Source organism: Canis lupus, chromosome 24 (genome assembly GCF_011100685.1).
Source record: "Canis lupus familiaris isolate Mischka breed German Shepherd chromosome 24, alternate assembly UU_Cfam_GSD_1.0, whole genome shotgun sequence".
NCBI lineage: Eukaryota > Metazoa > Chordata > Mammalia > Carnivora > Canidae > Canis > Canis lupus.
In genome coordinates, this window is record NC_049245.1 from 2,859,030 (window position 1) to 2,874,987 (window position 15,958).

A 15,958-nucleotide genomic window follows, 5' to 3' on the forward strand; every position below is an offset into this window, starting at 1 on the left:
ATGAGAACACTTGTTCAACATCATTTAAATTTGGAGGAGATTTTTAAAACATTTTAAGTATATACAAAACTTTCACCATACCCCATTTTTTCCCTTTTCCTTCTTAAATTTTTGGGAAACCTGGTAAATGCTTTGAGGTCCCAAAAATAGGCTCTGCCTTACAAGGCAGGCCAGTAACCCATGATTATGAGTATTCCCACAATGATAGTGATTCTGTTCACCTCAAACTCTTGCTTGCTCACCTCCTCTGAATCATCCACTGGTGGCATTATGGAATTTTATAACCAAACAACAGTGATTTCAAGGAATGTTAATGAATAGAATATGGTGTTGGATCTCTTTCTGACCCATCTTTCATGTAGGTGCGTTTTTGTTAGAATCTCTTATCACCTGAAATAAAAACTGACATCTGAAGAAGTAAATGGAGACACTCATTCTAGATGCACTTGCACTGGCACTAAAAGTGGTACATGTTAAGAACTTAGGCTATTCTGGGCCTGTGCTCTTTTTACCCAAGGCCGAACCAGTGACAATGCCTTATCAAGCTCTCCACACCAAGCCACCCAACATACTGGGAATGTTTGATAAGATTTTGAGAAAGTGACCCTGTACAGGTGTTTTCTGTTACTTAGCAACTATTGCCCACCCTCCTTTGCTTCTGTACCCATTTTTTTCTGCTTTATGTCTGGATGTCCAGAATGTGACCTGGAAATAAAGACTGTGTGTGATTTGTTAAGGAAGTACTCCTGAGATAACAAGGGAGTGGGGGTGGGGTATGGGGATGCAGGGTCAGGATGGGACAGATTCCCCAAGATCCTACTTAGGCAAAGTCATGCAAAGAGTACTATGATATTGTGATTGATAATAAGAAATATATACTTGGACTTTGTCCCTATTTCTAGCACAGAGCTCCTAACACTCTTGAAATTTCCCCAGTGATGAGGGAAATAAAGGTGCCTTCTGTTTATTTAATGAGGTGACTTTTGAATCCCACCTAAGAATGGGGGCTGGTTGCCACTGGAACCAATCATGTGATTAGAAGGTTGGAACTTTCAGGAAGATGGCTTCCTGACCTCTGTGTGTGTGATGAGGGGCTGGAGATTGAGTTCAATTTCCAATGGCCAATGATTTAATCAATCATACCTACGTAATGAAGCTTCTATAAAATCCCAAAAGGACAGGATTCAGAAAGTTTCCTGGTAGGTGAACATGCTCGAAGAGAGAGGGAATGGATGCTCTGAGACTTTCCCCCCATAACTTGCCCTGTGCATCTCTTCTATCTGGCTGTTTCTACATTGTATCCTTTTATAATAAACCACTAGTGTAGTCAGTGAAATGTTTTTTTTTAAGTTCTGTGAGCTGCTCTAGCACATTCACCAAACCCAGGGAGTTGTTGGAACCTCTGATATTTGCTGTTGATCAGAAGCATAGGTGACAATCTGGACTTCAGACTGGCTTCTGAAGTGGGGGCAGAAAGCAGTTTTGTGGGACTGAGGCTTAAACCTGGGAGATAGTGTCAGAATTGAATTGAATTGTAGGACACCCAGCTGGTGTCAGAGAAATGCTCAGTGGAGGGAAAACTCTGCACATTGGAATTGGGTACAGAATCTTAGGTCCATTTCCAGGCACTCCCCAAATGGGCTCTAGTAGCCTCTAAGAGCCACGAGTGCAGGTTCTTGTCTGGAAAAGGGCATCAATATCAGAGACCCACTAAAATAGTAAAAAGTTATCTTGGGGGACCTGGGAGAAGTACTACTGTTGTCCACTACCCATTGATGATGGAGAGCAATGTCTTGTGTGCGACTGAAGTGGGAAGTGTTCAGGAAGAATTTAGGGTATGGGGATCTCCAATCTTTGGGTGTCTTCCACATATCCTATATTCAAAGTCTGGCAAAGTGTCAGTCTTTATCAATCAGATACTTAACCCGGGTCATAGAACATGTTAATACTGGGAGTTTGACCCATGCTGCAATTCAGCAGTGCATATGAGCATTTTCAGACTTGCTTTCCAATGGACTCATTGTGTCAGCACTCAGCAGGAAGGGCATCCTTCAGTAGGTCACACTGTGTTTCCAAAGGTCTGCTTCCAGCTGCACCAGATACAGATACAGTAATCATTCTTCAGCCACTGGAAATGCCCCACTGTCTTGAATTCATCTGATCCCTGCAACCCTGTTCTTCCTATCTTTAAACTATTCTGTGGCTACCCAAACTCTCAAAGCATGACCTGCAGAGGTGGTCTGAGTCACAAAGAACCACAAACAGTAGCTTAATGTCACATCGCATTATTGTTTAAAATGGAATCTATCCTAAGTTACAAAGACTCTCTCACATACCTGATCGCCTATTCCAAACACCCTCTGCCTCTTATGAGTGTCTGCTTCCATGCAATCCCACTCATGGCACTGATACTTGTTATAGCAAATATCTTTGGTTACAAGGAACAGAGGCTCACTTGAATGAACAAGGAACAAGAGGATTTATTGTAACTTACTATGATGCAAAGTTGAACTTGGAATGATATTCAAAGCGACCAGGAATTTTTGAACTCTCTTAGAATCCTGGCTTTTCTCTTTACCTCTCCTCTGTTTTTCTCCCATTTGTTGATTCTAGTTGTTAATTCTCTCTGTGTTTTTCTCACTCATTAGTTTTTGCCTATTTATGGTTTCTGATCTCTTATACCTTCAGTTTGAATTGGCTCATCGTGACCATATATTTTTTGTTTCCCCTGATGTGAGGCAGATTATTTCCATTCTTTTGTGATACAGAGGTTTGAAAAGTGCTTGCATGTTATTATGGCTTGTCTTTTATTGCTCTTGGGACTCTTTGGCCACCCTATCAATGACCCTGAGTTAGTCTGCTGGAGGATAACCAAGGACCTTTGCCAATTGCCTACCAACCTCCTGTCACAGGAGTGAGGCCATCCTGGACTACCTAGCACAGCTGATCCCCCAGCTGACTGCAGTAGTGCAAGTGAGCTCAAGCAGGAGCAGCTGAAGAGCCATGCCGCTGAGCTCAGCTCAGATCCTTAGCCCAGAATGACGAACTGCTATGATTGCTGTTTTAAGCCACTAAGATTTGGAGCTATTTGTTACCCTGCAAAAGCAAATTGATACACCAAGCAAATCAGGGACCGAACCTAATATCGTGATATAACCCTCTCATAGGGAGGGGAAGCATTTATTTGGAAAAAGCAATACTACCTACTACAACATCTGTTTTTCATATGACACAGGGCCGTCCTTAGTTGTAGAGCTTGTATCTTGTTTATTAGTATCATCACTCTGCACAATAAGTGGAATCTAGTATGTGTGCTCAAATAAAAGGGGGTATGTCAAAATGAAAAAAGGGCATTATCTGTCCTCAAGCTGCCTACTGTCTAGATATGGAGATAAGAAACACATCCAAATAATGACCTCAGGAAACAGAATAAAAAGTGCCATGGAAAGTGCTAAGTTCCACCGAGGCAGATGGCAAAGCAAGTATTTCCATCTGGAGGGAAGATAAAGTGAAGAAAATCCAGGAGGACTGCTTGTAAGTCATAACATTTAAGCTTGGCTTGAAGGATGGACAGAGTTTTAAAAGGAGCTGGTAAATAAGACAGTCAATGTTAATTGTGTGAGAAACAAATAAAAAAGCTAAAAAGTTACTGCTCCTGTTTGGGATAAGGCAAAAATCCTGATTTGCTTGAAGCATAATGTGATGTAGATGGAGTTAAGATGAGAAAGGGAGAGCATTTCTAGACTGAGTTGAAGTTTAATGAATGACTCTTATAAACTTCAGGAGCAGCCAAATGTGTCAACATATTGTTATACTGCCATGGGACAGAATATTTGTAATCAACAAAAAAATTGTCTTACAAACATGTTTAATGACATAGGTTATAATTAAATGGCTAAATATAATATAAATTCACAGCCTAGTTTTATTAAATCATATACAAATTTAACTGCTTATGATCCTTAAGCTTAAGACTTTAGTAGATATGATTAAACCACTAATTAGAGTGGTGATGAATTGGTGATAGTATAATTTTGTCAGACACTATTCTAAGTGCTCTATATGCATTAGCTCATTTATTTATCATAATAACCGCATGAGGTAGATGCTGTTGTCACCCATCTCTAGCTAACATGGCGAATAGCACGGCTTGTAGGTTGTAATCCCAAAGTAGCTTTATTTGTGCCATGGCTTCTTGACCTTTATTCTTTTGGACTCATTCTCTTCTTGTCCACAGATGAAAATTAAGGTGTCTTATGCATTTTCTGGCCACTTTCATGTAATATAATGCCATCTAGTCAATAATTAATATGTGTAGTTCAGGTTGTAATCAGTACTTTACACATGATTGTTGGTTATATTTTTTTCCGCTTCTCAGTCTGGGAGAGTGAGCTCTAGGATATAGATGGAAAGAGTTGGATTGGGGGTGGGGTGGAGGAAGAGGCAGGAAAGTTGATATTTGGTAACTGGATAACGTGGAGAGCTGGTGTCAGCACTCTCTGCATCAGTATGTTTTAAGGCTGCCCGTTTTCCTCAAGGGCAGTACTTGTGGGTTCTCACTTGCTTGGGGATTTGCCACCTTTGATTCCCTTATTACTGATGAAAGCATCTCTCTTCAGATGGTCCCTTACGACTCCTTCCTCACCCAAAAGGCATCTGATTGTATCTCTACCTTCTTTCATCTTTTTGCTTCTCCGGATGACTCCCAGGAAGCTTCTAGAATAATCCCGTCATGGCACTCTTTCATGGATGGTGCATGAGACACATTCATACATCCTTTGTCCTTCCAGACTCTGGGAGTGAATGTTCCCAGCGCAGCCACCTCAAGTTGCTTCTTCCATTAGAACATCTGACTTGTACCTTGCACATTAGGGTCTCTGGCTCAGGCCAGACCCGTCCACTGAGTCTCCATGGCTGCTGGAGACCTCACCGTGTTCTCTGACTTCTCTATAAAGGCTGCTTCCTTGACTTCCAGTTAAACGGGAACACCCAACTCTTTCTCCATTGTGAGCATGGAGGACTTGGAGCAGCAATAGCTCTAAAAAATGTGCTCCTGGGCAGCCCAGGTGACTCAGCGGTTTGATGCCTGCCTTCAGCCTGGGGTGTGATCCTGGAGACCCTGGATCAAGTCCCACGTCGGGCTCCCTGCATGGAGTCTGCTTCTCCCTCTACCTGCATGGAGTCTGCTTCTCCCTCTACCTCCCTCTACCTCTACCTTCTCCCTCTACCTGTCTCTGTGTCTCTCATGAATAAATAAATAAAATCTTTAAAATAAAATAAATAAAAATGTGCTCCCTTTTCTTTGATAGCCTCCAACCCTTACATTTCACTTTTGTGGGTGAACAATTAAGAGTGATATAGCAGTATCAACTACTTCTTTCACAAAACCTACATCATGGTTTTGCAACTCATTTGGAAGGAGCATGATTGTCTTGGGCTGAGGCCCACTAGAATATTTTGTTAGATCCCATTTTTTTAAAAATGGGCCCAGTGGAAAAGGAGGATGAAATAGCCTGTTAAAGGTTAAGGGGTTAAATAAATAAATAAATAAATAAATAAATAAATAAATAAATAAATAAATGTTAAGGGGTAGAAGGTAGAATTCCAATCTGGATAATTTGGTTTCAGAACCTGGACTCTAAATTCCTCTGCTGAACTGTCCCATACACATATACACATATGCAAAGGATGAGTCTGGGATAAACTTACCAAGATGTTAAACAGATTATATATATATATATATATATATATATATATATATATATATATATATATATATATAATTTATTTCAGAGAGAGAGAAAGAGTGCACGGGGAGGGGCAGAGGGAAAGGGAAAGAGAGAATCCTTAAGCAGGCTCCTCACTGAGAGGGGAGCCTGAAAAGGATCTTGATTCCAGGACTCTGAGACCATGACCTGAGCTGAAAGCAAGAGCTGGTTGCCCAACCAAGTGAGCCACCCAGGTGCCCCATAAACATATATTTTTGAAGAGAGGGAGTAATTTTGTATTTCCCTCTATATGTTTGTCTATGTATTACACATTTTCATATCTGCATAATGGGAAAAGTTATATTTTAAAAATTACTCTGGCAAAAACATTCAGTGGAAGTTTGGTATGATGAGAAATTGGAGATGGGAATAGTAGATAAGACAATGTCAAAGTAATCAAGAAATAAGAATACAGCAATATCGATTATAATAAAACTAACAGAGAATTTGCTGAGCACTCTATGTCATTCCAACTTGATCCCCTCAACAGCTGACTGTACAGGTACTCCTGTTATTCTAAATTTAGAGTTAAGCACAGAGTTGTCTGACCCTCTCCATAGATTGCAAATACCCTGAGGGTAAGAACCAATTGTGTTCGTATTTTTTCTCAGTGCCTAGGAGAGAGTTGGGGCATTGCATGTGCTCAGTACACATTTGCTGAACTAGAGAGGGCAAGGTGATGGTACTTGGAAGCTGAACTGATGGGAACAACTAAGTGGGAGGACTCTGTGATGAAACCAGGCAGTTAGTGGATCATAGAACCAGTGATGGCTACTACCACATTTGCAACCAAATCCCCATCAAAACTCATACACAAAAAAGAAGACTAAATAAAATTTTAAATCGTTTGGGTAAGAAAATTAGGGAGCAGCCTGAAGTGAAGATAGTTTTAAAAATGCATGGCCAAAGGTTAAATTTAGTGGACCACCAATTTGGTCTGAATTTTGTGGTGGCCAAAACAAAGAAAGAAACTGGGCTAGATAATTATACCACATGATTCATTATTTAATAAAGACTCAGTTCTTTAGGTTTCAATTGTCCCAGGTACTAAAATCAGAAACAATCCCACCCCTTTGTCCTACCCATGCAATCCATAGAGTGTCCTCAACAAAGTCCTTACAGCAGATACAAGCACAAGTATTATAAAGATTTTTTACATGATTTCCTCCAAGATACACTGATGGCATAATGCCAATGCACAACCTAGTAGGAGCTGCTCTGGGAGAATGAAAACAATTCAGTCCTAGGACATAGCTCTCTGCCACCTGGTATTACTACAGAAAGATATTTTAGAGAATGTGGGCAATGGATGGATGGCATAACGTTCAGGCAGTCTTCTGTAAATATTGTTTCTTTTAATCAAGGCTTTGATAAATATTGAGTGGCAGGGAGTTCAAGGTTGCCTGGAGTAGTTTGAATGCAGCTATTCACTATGTTAGCTAAACACAGACTTCAGCAGTCAGTCTAGCTGAGGGTTACGCTTCTAGGCAGTTTGATGAGTTTGACAAGGACAATTGTCTATATTTGTGGCAATCAATCACTGCCACAGTACTGCTGTGTAACAAATCCTCCCACAGCCCATTGGCTTAAAACAATGATCATTTATTCTCAAAATGTCTAAGGTGGCTGGTCAACTGTGTGTAGCCCTGGGCAAGCAATTTGTCTAGCTCTTCTTTACATCTCCCCTCCTTACTTGATTGGTGGATTAGCTGGCTTATGTTTTTCTCACACCATTCATAGAAATGTTAGGAGACGAGGCTTACTACACAAGGACACTATACACTTTTGCTTCTTTCATGTCCATTAATCTTCCATTGATCAAACTAAGTCACATGTCCAAGCCCAATACCAATGGGATGAGGAGGTGCACACTGTCACCATGGGAAGAGAGTCAATAATGTTCACTCTAGTTAATAATCCAAACCATCACATTCCACTAAAATTGGCCACATTGATGAGAAAGGCTTAAATTGAAATGACTGACGAAACCAAATATGGCAAGAAAATGGAAAAACTGGAATTCTCAAATACTTCCTGTGGGAATATAAAATAGTACAACTACTTTGGAAAAAGGTTTTAAAAGTTAAATGATCAACTACTATGATCTACTACTAGGTATTTACTCAAGAGAAATAAAAATATATAATCACACAAAGACTTGTACAGGAATGTTTGTAGTGACTTTATTCATAATAGCCCCAGAGTAGAAGCAACCCAAATATTGATCAACAGGAAAATGGATAATTAAATTGTGGTATATTTACACAATGAGATGTTACTCAGAAATGGAAGGGACAAACTCTTAATATATGCAACAAGGATAAAGCTCAAAAACATTACGTTGAGTGAAAGGAGCTAGACACTAAAAAAAAAGAATACATACTGTCTGAATACATTTATATCAAGTTGAAGAACACACAAAATTAATCTAAAGTAATGGAAATCAGACCCGTGGTTTCCTTTGACTGGAAGTGATATGAGGGAAATTTGGGGGGTGGGTATGAGAAATGCTCTCTGTCTTAGCTGAGATTCTCTTTATGGGGGTGTATACACTTGTCAATACTCATCAAATTGTTTACTTAAAAGTATGCATTTCAGTGTATGTAAATTTACTTTACTTAAAAGAAACAAACCAAAAAACAAAAAGTGGAACTTAGGGTTTGGTCCGGCACATACAGACTAGACTACCGAGACCAGATTTTTTTATGTGTTGAACCTGGCTTACCAAGTGTGAATGCCCAGCCATAATCAAACTCGTCAGAAGATGCCCAATTGCTGGTCAATCCTGGGTAAATTATACTCTTCAAACAAACTGGCTGTAAAATGTCTTTCCTTGCAATTGTCTTACTGGGGGCTTCTGGAAAAGCTGAGCCTGAGCCAAGGATGTGAATGCAGGTGGCTTACCTGGGAGATAAGTTCAGGCAGCAAGAGTGAGGAAGCAGGGAGAGTGAGTCTGGGGAGAAGGAGGAGAGCAAACACGTCAGTGCTATCACCTTCTACAAATTAGCTGTTTAAAGAGAGTGGAGGGGCTGATGTTAGTGCCCAATAGATGCCCCAACTGCTGTGAGGATTGTCTTCTTCTCTGAGTGCAGTTTCCTCTTCTTCAGGAAACTCTCCTCAGCACACAGAACACTTTGCCCAAGAAATACACCCAGGGTGGCTTGTGGTCAATGGTTGACTGATATGATGACATAAGAAGCCAGTCCCCTTGCCTAAAGATGGGACCGATTGGTAGAATTCATTCTTTAGAGCTCCTTGTGGAATGTGGTTGAAGCTGGTCTTCACTAGAAGCTGTGTCCTGACTTAGCTGTCCTCTCCTGCTCCCATCTGTCCCCTTTTCTTGAGGGTGCAACCTGCATAAATCACTGAAACAAGAATCCTCCTCTCAGGCTCTGCTTCTAGGGAATTCAACCTAAGATAGGTGGTGTTATGGGTTGAATTGTGTCCCCTTCAAAAGATACATTGAAGTTCTAATCCCCATCTCCCTGTACTTGGGTATATGTCTTTATTTGGAAATAAGGTCTTTGCAGATGTAATCATGTTAAGATGAGGTCCTTAGAAAGGACTCTAATCAAGAGTGACTGGTGTTTTTATAAGAAGAGGAAAACACCATGTGAAGACGGAGACACACAAGGGGAGATGAAGCATATTGGGGTGTCACAGCAACAAATCAACAAACACCAGCAACTGCTTGCCACCACCAGAAACTGGGAAGAGACAAGAAAGGAAGGCTGCTACCCAAAAGGAGCCTGGCCCTGCTGGCACTTTAATTTTGTGCTTTTGCCTCCAGAACTGTGAGGGAATAGACATTTCTATTGTCCTAAGCCACCCGGTCAGTGTGTTACGGCCACTCTAGGAAACTAAGAGTAGTCCTGACACTCAGTTTTAAGATTCTGCTTTGATGCAAGTTTCACTAGGAAGAGGGGGTGCTAAGCAGGAGCAGCCAGCCCTCAAATCATGTCTTTCCATAGTCTCCAGTGAAAAGTAGAAAAGAATCAAAAGACTGGGAAGAAACATCTCTTTGATTAACTGAAAAGGCTTGCCAGAGGGGTGAGTTTGGGGTGCTCTGGCCCCCTGAACCCGCTCATATACAGTAGACTCCTTCCATTTGTCTGAGTCTTATTCTTTCTTGATCTACTGATAAAAGATGATTTCTTTTCCTTGTTGCCCCATCCACTCACTACCTTCATTTCCATCCATTACTTAAAAATAAATTCTTTAGCAAGAACGAAGGGAAGGAAGGGTAGACTTTAGTACCTACCAACTTGAAGATATAGTTTTGTTTCAGTGGAAGGACAACTCAGAGTGATCAGTGTTGACTCTTGGTTTGTGCTTTATTCTCATTATCCTTACCATCAGCAAATAATGGAAGGAAGCCAGAATGGTGTCTACAACCATAAAGTCTCCAAAATCCAACCAGCTCTATTAGTAGAAATTAGTTTGAATCTACTGCTAAAAATTTAATTCATATAAACCCATGAGCTGATCCTTAAGAATAAAAGAATACATTATGGATTGTTTTTCAAAATTCATGTCTGTGCTCTTCACCTGCTCAAACTATCTCTGGCAGGTTTCTGTATATGTGCATTTCTAAATGGCCACTGGGGATGAAGTTTAAGGAGACACTCATTGGAGTAAAGTACAAATAATTCCAAACCTGTTTTTAACCTTCCTGGTCTTCCTCCTTGACAGGCAAATCAACAGTGAAATTACTGATGTGCCATGACCTTCACTTGCAGTTCAGTGCTCCAGAGGCTGAGTCTGGGTTTGGAAGGACAATGAGTGACGAGCCAGAAGATTGCAAAAAATGTAGGCAGGAAGAGAAAGCAATACCACTATACAAAGCATAAATGATAGAGCATTGTGGCTTTGTGAAATGCAATAAAATAGTAAGTGAATTCTGGGGGCGGTGTGAACTGGTACAACCTTCTGGAGAAGTGTTTCGCAGTATCTACTAAAACTGAACATACGCATGCCCTGTAACCGAAATTCCACTCCTAGATGTGTACCCAAGAAACAAATACCTCTGTCCAGCAATAGGTTCAGAGTAGCTTTATTCATTAAAATCTCAAACTTAAACAGTTCATCTTGTCCACCGACAGGAGAGTGTGAAGACAGATGAGGGCATATTGCATACAACAGCATCTGACACAGCAGTGAAAATAAATAAATCGCCACTACACACAGCACCATGGATGAACCCCACAAGCACAGTGTGAAGCAGAAGAAAGCTAGATACAAAAGATGACCTGTGATTGCATTGATATACAAATTTCAACACAGATGAATACTCTGCTGCTGAGGTCAGGATAATACTTTTTCATGGTGAAGGGAGGGTGTTGGGGTGTGAAGAAGGTTTGAGGGGCTAAGTGCTGACTGCATGGTGTGTTCACTTGTGAAAATTCACTGGGTTGAAACTTGTCATTTGTGCACCTCCTTCATATTTGCTAAAACAATAAAACTCCACAAAAAAAAGAAAGGCAAGTGGAAATTCATCATCTTACTTTTGCACACACACACACACCCCTTGATAAAGCATCTTCCATGTGGCTCTAAAACAGGCTGGAAATGATTGAATAAAGAACACAAGTTAATGTCCTCTGACTGCAAATCTTTATGAAAGAGTGATGCTTGCACGTTATGAAACATACCTGTCTTCAACATCCAGCTGTCACGCGATTGGGACAGTATAGTGTAGTGCAGAGTCACTTCTGAAAGACACAGCAGGACCAACTCCAGCTTTATAATTTAAGAATACCAAGAAGGCTGAATCAGAGAGGATTCTCAGATTGGTTTTCTTAAGAGTTTGCTATTATCCTGGAGGTTTGCAGAGCAATGCCCCCCACCATAAACATAAAAGGAAAAGATTTTTAAAGATATTTAATTTATTTATTTATTTATTTATTTATTTATTTATTTATTTATTTATTTGAGACAGAGAGGCAGAGACACAGGCAGAGGGAGAAGTGGGCCCCCTGCAGGGAGCCCGATGTGGGACTTGATCCCAGGACCCCAGGATCATGACCTGAGCCAAAGGCAGACACTCAACTGCTGAGCCACCCAGGTATCCCTAAAAGGAAATTTTTATACTCCCTCCTTCAGTGAGGATTTTGATGGTAAAATGGACAGATTCTGAAAACTCAAATCAAATAAATTTTCCATTTCTCAAGCCCAACAAGTCTGCCCTTTCTTCCCTTATCACATACCTACAATTACCTGCTTCAGACCCTACTGAGCATCCAGCTAATGTCTGCCCAACATGCCCAAATATTTGACCAACAGAGAGGTTTGAGAGGGCACCACTGTTGGGTGATGTTTGCTTCTGCTATCAGCTAACTGAGTGATACTGGACATTTCATCGAACCATCCCATGCCTCAATTTCCACACTTGTAATAGGGGATAATGACAACAGCTGGCTCATAGAATTTTTGTGAGGACTAGTTGAGTCAATGCCAGAGAAGGCCTGACACCACAGACTAAGGTCTGATGGAGTGTTCTCTGATACTGTCATTGTGCTGGCAACCTGACTTCGAATTCACCAATGTGGGATTGTCCTGGGCAGGAAGTGGCATATAGTAAAAAGACTGGAAGGCTGCAGTAGCCTACTGTCTCTTTAGAGCTCCACTGACACAGTGAGAATTTGCCTATGTGGGTGCCAGCCTGTGGAAGCCATCCAAGCTCTGAGTTCACCACCTGCCCCAGGGGCGCATCTGGGACCTAGCTGCCTCCTCCCTCCCCCTGTCCCCTGCTCACCCACCCCTTTTTTGCCTGCTGCTGCTGCTGCTGCTTCGTACCCTTCTAATGTTCTCCTAATTCCTTACCCACTGGGGATGGCTTTACCCCGCACAGAATACAGATTCTTTCCGGCATGGTGCCATTAGCACAAAGAAACCCAGACCTGTAATAACTACTCAAAATGGCCCAGCTGTCTCCATCAGGGGTCACCACACAGACCAGAAAACAAGGCAGTGGTTTTATAAAATATAGTTTTATTTGAATAAGACCAGTCCACATGGGATTAATTAAACACATCCATAGTGAGTGAAAGGATGCATGTTGGATTTGCTCGTCTGCCTTTCCTATCACGGCTCTGGAAGGTTTAGCTTCTATTGCTTTTGTCTGCATGGGATTAAGAAGGAGGAGGTTGGACGGGGTTATTAAAAGAAAAAAGAGCATGCCTAGTGACCTAATTCCCTTCTGCATCTTTATCATGTACCGGGATGTACAAATCCCTGTATGGGACAACAATGCAAATGAGTTTTACTGGAGAATAAAACATTTGAGACAAAAAAGAAACATGAGTTTGTCATACAATATCACTGCAACTCGTAATGCTCAGACTTTTAAAAAATGACATTCTATTATGGAGTTTTATTTCCTGTCCCAGTGGGCAAACAACCACGCATAGCAATTCAGAATTCAAATACTGTACAAGGATATACAGTAACTACGGTTCTCTGAGGATTTGAGCAAATGTCAGAAAACCAAGCCCCAACTCAAATTTATTAGTTGGTGCTGATATCTAACAATTTTACGTAGACACTGATAAAGCCGTCTGGGAATCCCTCTCGCCATTAAGTGATTTAGAGGCCTCTATAGAAATTTCCTTGTCTGCTACATTTCATGAAGCAGCCCGCCTCTCCCCCTGCATGAGTAAACCATGTGAAAATAGCAGCACTGGTTAGGTACTCTTTCCAACGGACATCTTTTCCTTCAAATGCTCATTTCTGTAAGACCCACAGACTGAGGGGCTTCTTATGAAATCTGTCAAAGCCAGAAGGAGAGACGTGAAACAATTTTAAAATTTCAGTGTTAGGGCTAAGAAAGAATCGTTCCCTCTCAGATTTACTCATCTCGCAAGCCCAGGCTTCCTGTTTAGTCCCTAGGGGTCTACCGGGAAAAACAAAATAAGTTGTTACTAGTGGATGGAGGCTTCTGGCTTCATCTGGACCAAACTTAGCTCTTGATTGTAGAAGAAAGGAAGGCCTGGGTGTTGGTGATCAGGACTCTAGTCTAGACTGGCCTGGGACTGGCTGGATGCACTTAGACAAGTAGCGAAGACACCTGGGCTCCCTGTTCTCAACTTGGATCAACTGAGCCAGAACCTTTCTTTCTGGGACTAAAATAGGGTTTCAAGCCACAGTCCCACACCCATGTCCTTGATTTCTCCTTTCCCTCCAGTTGTCAGCCTCTCTCTCTCCTCTCTCTCTCTCTCTCGCCGCTCTCGTATTATCTCCAACCTATAACTGCCAAATTGCTCCTCGACCCACTTCAGCAAGGTCACATAAACGACAAAATGTGGGACTTTATTCTGCTATAGGTAACTTGCATATTTGTTGAACTTGGAAGTGATCTCTGACCTTAAAATAATTTTGAAAAGTTGACTCAACAAACTTTTGACTGGCAGTAGGGATAGAGTAACTTCTGGAATGGAAAGCTGTGATTTCTACTTTTGGGAAGCATGCAGGCTGGTCCAGGAGAGGGATAGGGAGTGGTGATTCCATGCCTTGCGGATGTGCTCTGAAGGAAGCCCCCCAAGGACAGTTGATAACACAGCCTAGAGGAATCCAGAAGCTAAGTCCAAGCTAAGTTTTAAAGGACAATTAGGAACCAACTGGGTAAATGCAAGGAAGGACTGTCCAGGTATGAGTGAAACAGTGGATGCCTTCAGCTGTCCACCACAGGGGTGTCTTAAGATGCTGCAGAATTTGACTGTTATCCTATACTTAACAGGGCAGGGTTCAAGAGTTTTAAAGAGTGAAGGAGGTGCAGGGTTAGATTTGCATTTCCATGGGGTCGCTTTATTACACTGAATAGTAAAGTGTAAGTCTGTGAAGGGCAGGGAGGAAGGAGACCAGGTCAGGAGCTAATGCAATAATGGCAGGATGACCCCAAATCTGAACTTGAGTAGTGGCAGCAGGACTTGTGTTATAATCAAGGGCATGGTGGCAGCTATAACACCCAAACCCCCAAATGTCAGTGGGCTTAGTACCACATAAGCTTATTTGTTATTCACATCACAGTCTAGGGGAGAGTGTTCTGCTCAGTTGGAAGGCTTTTCTCCACAAAGGAGTACAGCAGCCCAGACCCCTTCCTTCCTACAGTTCCATAGTGCTGAGGACCTCAGGTTCTCTGCCTCGGAGCAGGAGGCAGGAAGAGAAGGCGGGAGAGTCTCACCCACTTCTTGGGGACCGTGGTCTGGAGGAGACACACATCATTTCCAGTTTGATAGATAGAGCACCAGTCACAGAGCCCACTCAGATACAAGATGGTTTGGATCTGTGGTACAGACCTAGCCACATGCTGGTACCACATACAAGAAGCATGAGGTTTTGGAGGGCGGCTAGATGTTCCTGCAACAGATGAGAGGGAGGAGTGATGGTAGGAAATGTGGAGGAATTGTATCATTGGGATTTGGGGAGGATTTCTGTTCAGCTGAAAGTAGCAGGTACATGGGAGAAGGGTGTAATGTTATCCTTTCTTAGATGGTGGTAATACCACGTAGGAGTTGATAATAGAAGGAGCGATGTTTCTCAGGGAAAGAGGATGCATTTTGCTGGGTGTATATCTTAAGCCAAGTTTTCTGGAAACAGTTATGTGCATGTAACTTATTAAAGACATGCTTCCAGGGGAGAGTAGTAAGGGAATGAGGAAGCAGGATAGCCAAGGGAATCAACTGAGCAGGGCTAAGATTTCAGGCCAGGTCCCAGCTTCAGCCTGGTCCCACAGGGCAATGCCAGCACCTCCAACTCTCTGGGTGCGGAAGCAGAACCACATAAAAGTGAGGGAAGGAGAACACGAGATAACAGAAGGGATTCAAGGGCATTTGGGCAAAGCATCAAACATGTCTCCTACACAGTCGCTGGGGGTCAAGCCACTAGGAAAAGTGAACAGATGATGGGAATTTTTGAGTGTGGAACCTTGGTTGCTCAGGACAAGGGATGCAGACCCTGACTCTGCACAATGGTGGAGGTTGAAACCACCACAATGCAGGAGATGGTAATGGGAGAAAGTGTGCGAGAATAAAAGGTGGAAGGGCTAGCCTTCTAGGAGAGCACCAATGCTTGCAAGTTGGAAGAGAGAAGGGATAAGGAAGAAAACTGAGAACGAGAGTCCAAAGAAGTAGGAGAACCAGGAAAATAGGCAGTCATCTGTCTCGGTCATGAGTTTTAAAAAGACAAGGACCAAA

The 15,958-nt window shown here is 42.0% G+C and overlaps 1 long non-coding RNA gene across 1 annotated transcript; it reads left to right on the plus strand.

Annotated features, from left to right (window-relative positions):
- Window positions 1-1,055: 1,055 nt before the first annotated feature.
- On the plus strand, window positions 1,056-11,264 carry LOC111092206. Its single transcript, XR_005377348.1, has 3 exons — window positions 1,056-1,199; window positions 10,461-10,657; window positions 10,871-11,264. It is a non-coding gene; the product is annotated as an uncharacterized LOC111092206 (long non-coding RNA).
- Window positions 11,265-15,958: the final 4,694 nt, after the last annotated feature.